Source organism: Peromyscus californicus, unplaced genomic scaffold, assembly GCF_007827085.1.
Source record: "Peromyscus californicus insignis strain IS unplaced genomic scaffold, ASM782708v3 Scaffold_8__1_contigs__length_139910024, whole genome shotgun sequence".
In the NCBI taxonomy this organism is placed as follows: domain Eukaryota; kingdom Metazoa; phylum Chordata; class Mammalia; order Rodentia; family Cricetidae; genus Peromyscus; species Peromyscus californicus.
In genome coordinates, this window is record NW_026294606.1 from 119,567,289 (window position 1) to 119,578,251 (window position 10,963).

Here is a 10,963-nt window from a genome sequence, read left to right on the forward strand (position 1 = left end):
AAAACACAAGGGCTTCACGCCGGCAGTCGTGATGGGTAGAATTCAAACTCTGCTTTCAAGCTAAATCGAACCCTAAAAGATGGCTGGGGACCCGTTCAGACAGCCACGGCGGCTGGGTGAGACGAGGGTCTCTCCGCGATTTGGAGAAGGCAGACACGTGCTCTCCTCTTCCCTTTGTTTTTGGAAATTAGTATAGCTTTTCAACACACTGCCCTCCACTACTCGGAGTGAACAGTCAGATCACGGCTTTTATTCCCAGCTCCCTACGTCAAAGCAAATAGAAGCTTACAGGATGGAACAGGGAATGATAAGCAATTCCCACTGCAGCGAGTTCTTAATATATAAATTCATCCCACAGCAGTTGAGTAGCAACTGGCAAAGCCAGAAACAATGGAAAGCCGCCAGGCCTGGCTCTGACGAGGTCAACCATCAAGGTTATCTATACGCAATTACTGGTATCTACAAACTTGCATAGCTGTCAGCTGGTCAGAGCCCAGATGAAAACTCACCATGCGCTCAGAAAGCAAATATAGTTTCTGAGGAGAGCCTCAAATTAGCTCCGTGAATGACTTGGCTTCCAGCGTGCGCCAGCCACCCGCCTTTGGGGACATTTCTGCAGGCAGTTCTTTGGTGTCTAAATTTGGGCATTATCTTACAAATCTCTGTTCCCGAAGTAGGAAAGAACTGGAATTGCTCCTTAACCCTCGGCGACGATAAATTATATCACTTAACAATAGATAAACTCGGGACACTTTTCCTGTGCAGAGTGCCTATTGTGAGGCACCCTCTAATCGGTCGCATCTCCTCTCCCCGGTCGGCCCCACTAAAGACCTGTCGGTGGGGAAGAGACACAATAATTTGTTTTCTAGCTCCTCCTTCAGAGCCATCCATCATGCGCAGACACAAAGCTGCTCAGCAGCAGATATGTATCTGCTTCCGCTTCCCATCAGACCACGCCAAGGGGACGTGCTCTCAGAGCCGTGCTTCCAGAGCCTGGAAATGGGGCCTCTACCCTCCCCAGCCTGCCTGGATATGGGGAGACAGGGCCTGCCATGCTGTGTGGAAAAAAGAACCTCCTCCTAACAGAGGTCTGAGGATGGCCGGCCTGCGCCCCATAGGTCCGTGTGCTAAAGGTTTGGTCCCCTAGGGGGCGCTGTTAGGAGATGGTGGGTTCAGTAGAAGGCGAGGCCTCCTGTCGTTAGAGACATGGCTCAGAAGGAATTGTGGGACCGTGGCATCTTCCTCTTTCCTGATTTTTGTTTTGTTGGATTGTTTTTGGTTTTGGTTTGGTTTGGTTTGGTTTGTCGCTTCCCAGCCAGTGAGGTGGGCACTTTGTCTCAGTGTACTTCCTACTGTGATATGCTGCCTCACCAGGCCCCCATATGAGCTCCCTCAGCCAGGGACTGGGGCATCAGAACTGTGAGCCACAAGAGCCCTTTACCCTTTACCAGTTCGTTATACTGGCTGCTTGGGTAATGAAACGAACTGACCACCACCGCAGCCCACACCGTGATCCCTACTGACAGCTACCCTCCCACCCAGGCCCTTCCAGGGCCCCCACAGAGACTTCCTAAGTATGGATAGGGGTTAATCAATGCCCAGGTGGTTTTCAGATTATCTGGAAGATGTCATACCTCTCCTCCTGCTCATGACTCTGTCACTGTCACCATCCTGGTCATCCTTTGCTGACATCTTCCTTCCGGTCTTTCTCAAGACTTAAACGCCATCTGTGGGTTCACTCCACCTGAACTACAAAATTAAGGACTGTAGCACATCCACAGTGTCATTTTCATATTAATCTACCTAGGTTTGGGGACAGAGGTATAGGTATGATTAGCTTCATAAGAAACAATTTCTCATGGGGTCACAGAGAGAGGAAAAGGCCAGATGGAGCCAGGTTGTTCCAGCTTTCAGGCAGGCCAGGACAACTTCATACCTCCAACTGTGGCTTCTGGGTCCACCTAGATGGAGCTGCCTTATGTTTGCACAACTGTGAAGGTGACGCACTGTACAAGTTCACACCGGAGGGGAATGCCATTTGCACCACTGCTTTTAGAGATTTCTGTATTTATCATGACAGTTGTCTAGAAAATGACGGCTTGAACGGAGGGAGGGGGGGGTTGCAGTTCCACAGGCTCTGCGTCTCCAGATTCAACCAACCAGGAAGGAAAAAGAGAAAAAGAGAAAGGAGGAAAGAAAAGGAAGGAAGGAAGGAAGGAAGGAAGGAAGGAAGGAAGGAAGGAAGGAAGGAAGGAAGGAAAAAAAAAAACTTCAAAAAATTTTCACAAGGTTCTAAAGAGTAAATCTTGACATTGCCCTATGCCGACATACCGCATGAATGGCAAGTCTTTCGCACACTGCTGCAGCCTGCTTCCCTCCCCAGACCCTCAGACTCCATCAAGCACCATGTGCATCCATATTAGGACCCTCATTCATGAACTGTTAGTGAACTGAACAGAGATAGAGATTTTTTCTTACAGTCATTCCCTAAGCAACGTGAGACAACAACCATTTCCACAGCAGCTGTGTTGCATTAAGGGTAGCAAATAACCTGGAGCTGATGTAAAGCCCAAAGAAAAACATGGTACGTGCAGATACTGTGCCAACTTACCGAAGGGACTCAAACATCTTCAGATTTTTGACCCATGTCAGGTTCTGGAACCATCTTTCACAGACAGCAAGGGATGATTGTAATGAGCTTTAATGGTGCAAATGATGTATTGAGAAAGGGGACTTTATTTCAGTCATCAAAAGGACACTACGTGGTCAGGGGCTGCCCTGTATAGGAACACACTCCTTCCACAGATACCTGCCCAGCCACTTTATGGATCAACCTTCCACCTGCAGGGAGGATGGTCACGATCAGATGAGCTGTTCATGGATCTCTCTTTCCTGTCAAGTCTCTTTGCCCATCTTTGTATCCTCAGTACAGAACCCCAGCATGTAGTTTAGGAAGTACCTAATATGTTTGTTGAATAAATAAATGATGGATGGATGGATGGATGGATGGATGGATGGACGGATGGATGGATGGGTAGATGAGTGAGTGGGTGGATGGATGGATGGGTGGGTGAGTGGATAGGTGAATGGATGGATGGATGGATGGATGGATGGATGGATGGATGGATGGATGGGTGGGTGGGTGGGTGGATGGATGGATGGATGGATGGATGGATAGATGGATGGATGGATAGATGGATGGGTGGATGGGTAGATGGATGAGTAAGTGGGTAGACGGAGTAAAACTGCATTCTCCAGTGGCTACTACAGCCTTTAGTGTGTAGCAAGTAAAAATCAAATGTCCTAATAAATCAAACTGATTGCATCTTGACTTAGGCAACACGGATTTACCGAATGGAAGATGGGGCTACTGAACAGCGGGCGCACTTTCTCTCCCACAGCCCAGCACCCAGCACCAGCACCAGCACCGGCACCGGCACCAGCACCCAGCACCAGCACCCAGCACCAGCACCCAGCACCAGCACCAGCACCAGCACCAAGAGTCTGCTGGAAGAACAAGGCGCTTTGCTGCAGGTTTCAGGAATCCATGGGGAAGAAGCTGCTGTAACCAAGATGACAGGGACAGTCTTGGTAGGATGGGGAGGGGAGTTGTAGGGAAGTGTTCTCTGCTCTGTCTTGGGTTCCGACCCATGTTCTCACTGTTGGAAGTGCTGGGGATCACAAGAAACATAGTTCAGCAGTGGGAAGACCAGGGACTCTGTGAGAGTCCACAGGGAGGATTTCAGGATAAACCCCTCAGTCAGTGGAAGGACAGGCGTCCTGTGCCCCCCTCTCCTCCCCGACAAAAGACCAAGTTCTGGGTATTTCCTTCCTCTGGGCTTCCTTGGAACCCTCCCCAATCCAGCTGCTTTGGCCTGGGGTCAAAGGAACTGAAGCGTCTGTGCTTTGGGATCAGAAATTGCTCAAATGATCCAACAGAGGAAAATTACCCACTGCTACCCTGTGTCAGAATGCCTGCTCACTGTGCAGACTGGTGTGTGTGTGTGTGTGTGTGTGTGTGTGTGTGTGTGTGTGTGTGTGTGTGTGTGTGTCTAGATACAGGTATTCAATCAGGACACACATACTGAGCCCCTAAGCAGGTGCTGAGCCCTGTGATAAGGACATGGAAGTGTGCGTGGCCTTCTGGGATGGCCACTCAGCTGAGATAATGGTATTTTTAAGGAACAAAGGTTTTTCAAGTCATTCGGCCATGGAACTAAGGAATCTACAGGAAGAAGAGAGGAGGAGGAGAAGAGAAGGGAGGAAGGCTGGCCCCAATTCAAAATCTCCCTAGAGCTAGAAAAGACATCAGGATGACGGGAGTGGAGCCATGTACCTATAATCCCAGAACTCAGAGGCTTAGGAGGAGGCACCCGAGACCAGCCTGGGCTGCACAGTGAAGCTCTGTCAAAAAGAGGGAGAGGAGGAGGCCGGGAGAAGAAGAGGAAAGAGCACAGAGTCAGGAGCACACATTCGAAGAGTCCATGAGCTCCAAAGGACAGCCCACTTTCTCCCACACACCACACACTTGCTGTGTACCTGATGCTCTCTGGGTTTTATTCTTTTTTACCCTCATCACATCCCTCTGGGCCAGGATTAAGGGTGTGTGCCACCACTGTCTGACCTCTGTGTCAAATCTAGGGGCTGGCTCTGTCCTCTGATCCCCAGAGAAGTTTATTGGGGTACCCAATATATCACCACAGGTAGTGCTCTTGCTAATGCGTCTGCAGTGGTGCTAACGGTGGATCATGGTGATACTGGTGGTGATGGTGGTCAAGGCAGTAACAGTGGTACTGGTACTGGTAATAATGGTAATATTGCTACTAGTAGTAATGCTAATGGTGGTAATGGTAGCAGAGGCAGTCAGGGTGGTAGTGACAATGGCAGTCATTATGGTAACCGTCATGGTAGTAATGGCAATGATGGTAATGGTATTTACGGTTGTCATAGTGTTAATGGTAATCATAGTGATGTTAATGGTGGTAATGATGGTAATGCCAATGGTGGTGGTGGTAGTGGTAATGGTGGTAGTAGTAATGGCACAAGCGGTGGTAGAAATAGCTGGAGTAGCAGTAGTAGCAGTTGTGGTGGGAAGGGCAGCAATGGTGATGATGGAGGTGGTGGTGGTAATCGTGGTAATGACGTGGGAGTGAGAGAGACGGTAGCGACGGTTGTCACGGCACAGTCATAACTGCCGTGGTGACAGTGACGATAGTTTTAGCAACAGTGACCTCAAGGAAGGTGGAGGCAGGCACTCAATTAGCCCGTTAGAGACTCTGTCGGGACACTGCCTGGAAACACAGAGATTTCCTGAAGTGTCTAACCACGCTCCGCTGCACGCTGAACCATCATGGCAGGCACAGTGAGCGAAGACTAGGGAACGCCCTGGCCCAGGGTTCTCTCCGACAACATGGTTGCGGTGCTCTCTCTCCACACTGCAGAATGCCTCACCTCTGCTCCACCCAATCAAACAGCTCAGTAAATATAATTACTAGCTCCATCTAATCAATAGCGATTGCTCCTGGCCCTGTCTGTCAATACCAGTGTCTGGATCACAGAATCTTGATTTGCCCCTCAACATGTCAATTTCTGCTTCATATTAGGAAAACCACATCTATCAAACCCATCTGCTGATGAGGTTATATGGGGTTGTTAATAACACACATCTTAAAAATGCTTTAACTAGTAGAAATGAGATGTGAGGGTGAAAATATTCCCTACTTCTAATTGTATAATTCCCAATTGACAGTTGAACAGCACACAACAACATTGTCTTATGCCATCTCACAAAGTGATCATGAAACTTGAGAGAAAACCAAAAGGTAGGCAGAGGGGACCTCCTTCTCACTGTGTTTTCTGAGCCAGGGAGAGAGAGACTTAGAAAGTGGTCTCTGTCCCCATGAAGAGGCTGTTTGTGGAACTTAACTCAGAGCGCTGTCACCACCAGAGCATGGGAACTCTTCGCCTTGAGTTTGGGTCACATGTGACAAGCTTGTCTTTGCTTGTGACCAGTGGCCGGTTGCTGAGGCCCAGCTGGGTGCACACACCCAGACATAGTAGAATGTCTTCTCAAACAAAGGGGAGCTCAAGGAGAGGAGCCTTGGGGGCACTGTCAGGCCCATGTCCTTGATGGAAATTCACATTGATTTTAATAGCTCTACTGTGTTCTCGCCCTGCACAGAACCTGGCTTCCCCTCTATTAGTCCCTTATTAGAAATACTATTGCATTTGGGAACAAGGCAGCCACTAGTCACATCTTCCCAAGGTTTGTGGCTTTTAAACAGGCAGAGGGCTCTTGAGGAAAGGCTCATGTGGATATCATGTCAGGAGTTGACCCTCACTTTCTGCTACAGAGTAGTCAAGAAGATTGCCCACTGAAAAGGCCACTGGCCAGTATGATCACAGCAGTTCTTAGGCTGAGGTTCCCTGTTCCCATGTAACTCTAGTTTATATCAAGTTGACAATAAAAACCAACCAGGACAGACACTCCCTACTTCTTTTCCCCAAAAGTGTACAGTGTCCTGAATCACTTTTTCAACATTCCCCTGTTTCATTGGATCCTGGAAATAACTACACAGCAAGGCAGATAGAATATCACAGCATAGGTTTTCCTAAAGTGTCTGTGAGATAGTGGCAGGGTATGTAAGCTGCTGCCTTTGACTAATGTTCGTAAGATCTCTATTACCAAAATAAAAAGCCCAAGCACCATCAACCTCACAGAAGAAAGGTTTCTTTGGGTGGGTGGTAGCTTTGTCTACTGCAGTAGGCCAGTGTGAGACAGGCATCATGGAGGAAAGCATGTGTGCAGCACACTGCACTCCTCATAAAGACTAGGGTCCCCTTCAATGACCCATCTTCAGTCACCCCACTTCCTCCTAAGGGTTTCCCACCTCCCAGTAGTGCCACAGATGGAGACCAAGCCTGCATGACCTTGGGAGACCACAACGTGTAATGAAGGGGAGAAACAAGACCATATATTTGTGTGTTTGGGTGGTATGACCTCTGGCTGGGGGTGGTATAAGCATTTTCACAAATATTTCCTACTGAGTTGTCAAGTCATAAATATGGTATCTATTAAAAACATAAAGATGGTGAAATTTAAAACAAGAATGAAAAACATTGACTTGGGTCAACCCATTGGCCTTGGGAATTGCCTGGCCATTGATATGTGAAGTATTTTCTGCACAGACTAGTCAAACTTTCAAATAATGATTCACTATACTGGGTATGATCTACTGATTCCAAGCTACTATTGAACTTAGCATTTCTCAGTGATAAAAGCTTGCAGATCTTGAGATAGGGGATGCATGCAGAGGAAGCCACTGGATAATTAGAACCTAAAAACACTTAAGAGTGGTATTTGGGGAAACTGAGGCAAGGCACATAGGGGAGAAGTTTTCAAGTGGTCCCCATTATCACCTTCTATTATGATGGAATAGCTTGAGAAGCTACTGTTGATCTTGTATTCTCTCAACTCCATGTCAAAGGCTGTGGTTCCTACCCCAGGCCTCCTGTGGGTCCCCCAGAAGCAGAGCATGCCAAGAGTATTGTGATATTGAAATAAAGGGCATGACCACATGTCCAGAGTGGACATGCAGACCTTAAGGAAAGGGGGCTGGTCCTGCTTTTGTTCTCCATCTTTGTCCACCTCCATCTGGCAGCGTCCTGTATCTTCTATCCCTCTATGAGAGTCACACATGGACAAGACTCAAGATTCCCCAAGGCCTTGCCTTCCTTCTTTATCACAGCCAAGATCCAAGCCTGTGTCTCGGGTGGTTTAAAGGCAACACCATGACTGAGCCTCTTAGGTTTTGATGATACAGTCACACCTAGGAAGAAAGGCAAATGGCAGTGAGTGTCCTGGCCAGAGCAGTACCTATGTGTGAGCAGTACCTATGAGTGAGCAGTACCTATGTGTGAGCAGTACCTATGATGTGTGAGCAGTACCTATGATGCGTGAGCAGTACCTATGTGTGAGCAGTACCTATGATGTGTGAGCAGTACCTGTGATGTGTGAGCAGTACCTACATGTGAGTAGTACCTATGTGTGAGCAACACCAAAACTGAGCTGAATAACTCAATAAGCTTTAGGACTGCTGCCATTAAGAAAATAACACTAATATAAGACACATGTGAGTGCAGGCTGGGACATGTTCCCAGAGCTCTGAACAGCCCAAGCAAGGGCTCAAGACTGAGAGCTCAATCTGGTTCACAGCCTTTGCCATGATCCTAGGGCAAAAACTGATAATGTAAGTTTCTGCCCAAGTTAGGGAATCCATGTGTTCCTGATGTCAACTCAAGAGGTTTTGTCTTGACCTGTTCAATATGGAATCCTTGACTTTCAATACTCTGTAAGAGTTGCGAAGTTTTGCCTGCTCTTTTTCAGAGAAGTAACAGAAAGATTAAATAACTTCCACAGGTCACATGGTGAGCATAGCAGAGCCCAGACCAACATCTAGATATTAATGATTTTTGTCTAGAATGTTGCCAAAGAAATAAGGCAACTGGCACATTTTTTCTTGATAGATTTGGGCATCATTCAGAGAGACTACTATGATCGTGTCTCTCAGCAAGGTGATCTGGGGCCACTTCCTCTAGAGGGCCTTTTATCCTTGCCTTTGTCTATGATCTGGCTCTTGTCCAGATGGGTCCTCAGTCAAAGAACCTCAATTCAAGGTCACCTTCCCCTCCCATCTCCACTCTCTAGCTACTATACGTTGCCCCATTTCCTTCAAAGTAATCACCGTGATTGCTCATCTATGTATTTACTCACCATCTGTCTTTTTCTTCCTCCTCCTCTTTCATTCTTGTGAGACAGGGACTCGCTATGTAGCCTCAACTGACCTCAAATGCATGATCTTCCTGAGTGGCAAGCATGTGCCCCCACACCTGGCTTCTCACTCCCCTTCTGGAAAATGAGGTGTATGAATGGGAGTCCATGAGCTTCATGCTCAATGCTGTAGTCCATACTAAGCACCCAGTAGGCACCCAATTCTTTGTGCCTGAGGACAGGAATGTATTCCACCATGGATTCAGAGTCTTCCATTTCGACTTATGCATTCACTTGCATACTGCTTGTAGGACCGGCCTGGCCCAGCTGCCTGGCTCCTCTGTCAGGCCAGGGACCTCTGGAACCAACTCCATCCAAGTCTGCATTGGTGTGCAGTACCATGCCCCACCCACATTGGTTCTGAGCTTTGGTTTTGATTCAGCCCATATCGATCAGAGCTTTGGGGCCTGTCCACAAAGAGACCCTGTGCTAGAGGAAGGCGTAAGTGGACAGAGAGCTTCCTGGTGACTACTGACATGTTTCGGTCTCTTCCTTTCTGCTGGACTTGAAGTTGGGCATGGCTGAAACTCTGTGTCCAGCACACACACTCTGGACCAAGAACTTGTTTTTGTCTCCTGAGCAGCTACCTCCAGCTGGCTTTGCTTAAGTGATCACAGGATAAAATTTCTTCCTCATCTCTAGCCAAGGTGATGAAAGACTGCTTCATCTCTCAACCCCAGGGCTGGTGCTTAGAATTCCTCAGCCCAAGAGGAGACATGAGACACAGAGGGAGCCACCAGGCACCCTTAGGCAGCCAGAACACGAAAAGCTGGCCCACACTCCTGTGTATAGGGATGATAGCTCTTGTGGATTGCATCTGAGTTCTATATGCAGCTCTCTTAAAGGGCTATGGGATGTCAGTTTCCCCATCAGAAATGTGGGAATCATACATGACTAACAGAACTACTTCCTCCCAACCCCACAGCATGGCTGCTGCCTCATTAAAAGGCTCTCAACTCAAATGACCCATGCATGTCTAAGAAACCTCCTTCCATGTCCTCATCCAAAGATGCCACACCTATGACCCACGTCCTGCCTGCAGCCTGCCCCTCACCCTCCACATCATTGCATCCTCAGTACAGGTCCTACTCATTCAAATGATTTCTGGGTTTCTTCCTCCACACATGGTGGCCTGGGTGCTCCCTCAGAGCTACATGCTGACCTGGAGCCAGGAACCAACTGGCTTTCCCATTGCTGCATCTCAAGCTCCAGGCACATACTCGAGGCCCATTAAGGATACAGAGGGAAGGTGCATATAGACAAACACACCTCCCCAAACCATTCCCCCAAGGTCTTACAAGACCTTGCAACAGGACTGGCGATGTGACTTGCGGAGCCCACTACCACTACAGTACTCCAGGTCCAAATATTAAGAATTCCAACACAGTGACAGCAGAGCCTTTGGCCAAGCACGATGGCAGCTGCCCAGATCTCCGCCCATGGAATCAGGCTTGCTTGGAATGCTGTGGGGGGGCAGTGGGACCAGTGCTTTGGAGAGGGGCAAGGGTTTGGGAGTGGTCCTCGACCACACCCTACAGCCAGGCTCAGCAGACACAGTACAGGCCCCACTTTCTCTGCCACCTGTCCCTGCTCTTTTTTGTCTCGGCACCTGAGCCCTCCAGGAGCCTAGCTCTGAGTAGGCTCCAACCCTGCTCCAAAGCTCCTTTGGGAGACTTCGCATTTCTAAGCATTTGGGGCACTTTTCCCAAGTTGAATCAGGTTGTAAGGAACTCGAGAAGATCGATGAGTAAGAAGCTCCCCACGGCAGAGAGGATAATGCCTCTAATCTACTAGGACAGCAGAGGATGAGGGCAGCCTGGAACCTGGACTGCACTCAGCAGACCTCCCTTATTAAGGGATGAATGAGGACAGAGACCAGCACCCGGCAGCAGACTTACGGGGCAGTCAGCATAGCGCATTAGTGCTTGTGTTAGCCAGGGCCTATAAAGGAACAGAACTGATGTCCAAAGGGAATCTGTTAGCCTGGCTTACAGCATATCGTCCGGGAAGCCCAGCAAGTCTCACAATGGAAAGGCCAAGAGTTCACTAGTCCTTCCGTCCATGAGGCTGGATGTCTCTGCAGTCCCAATCTGGTGCTGGGACTACAAAGGAGTCCTGGATCACTGATGGTTT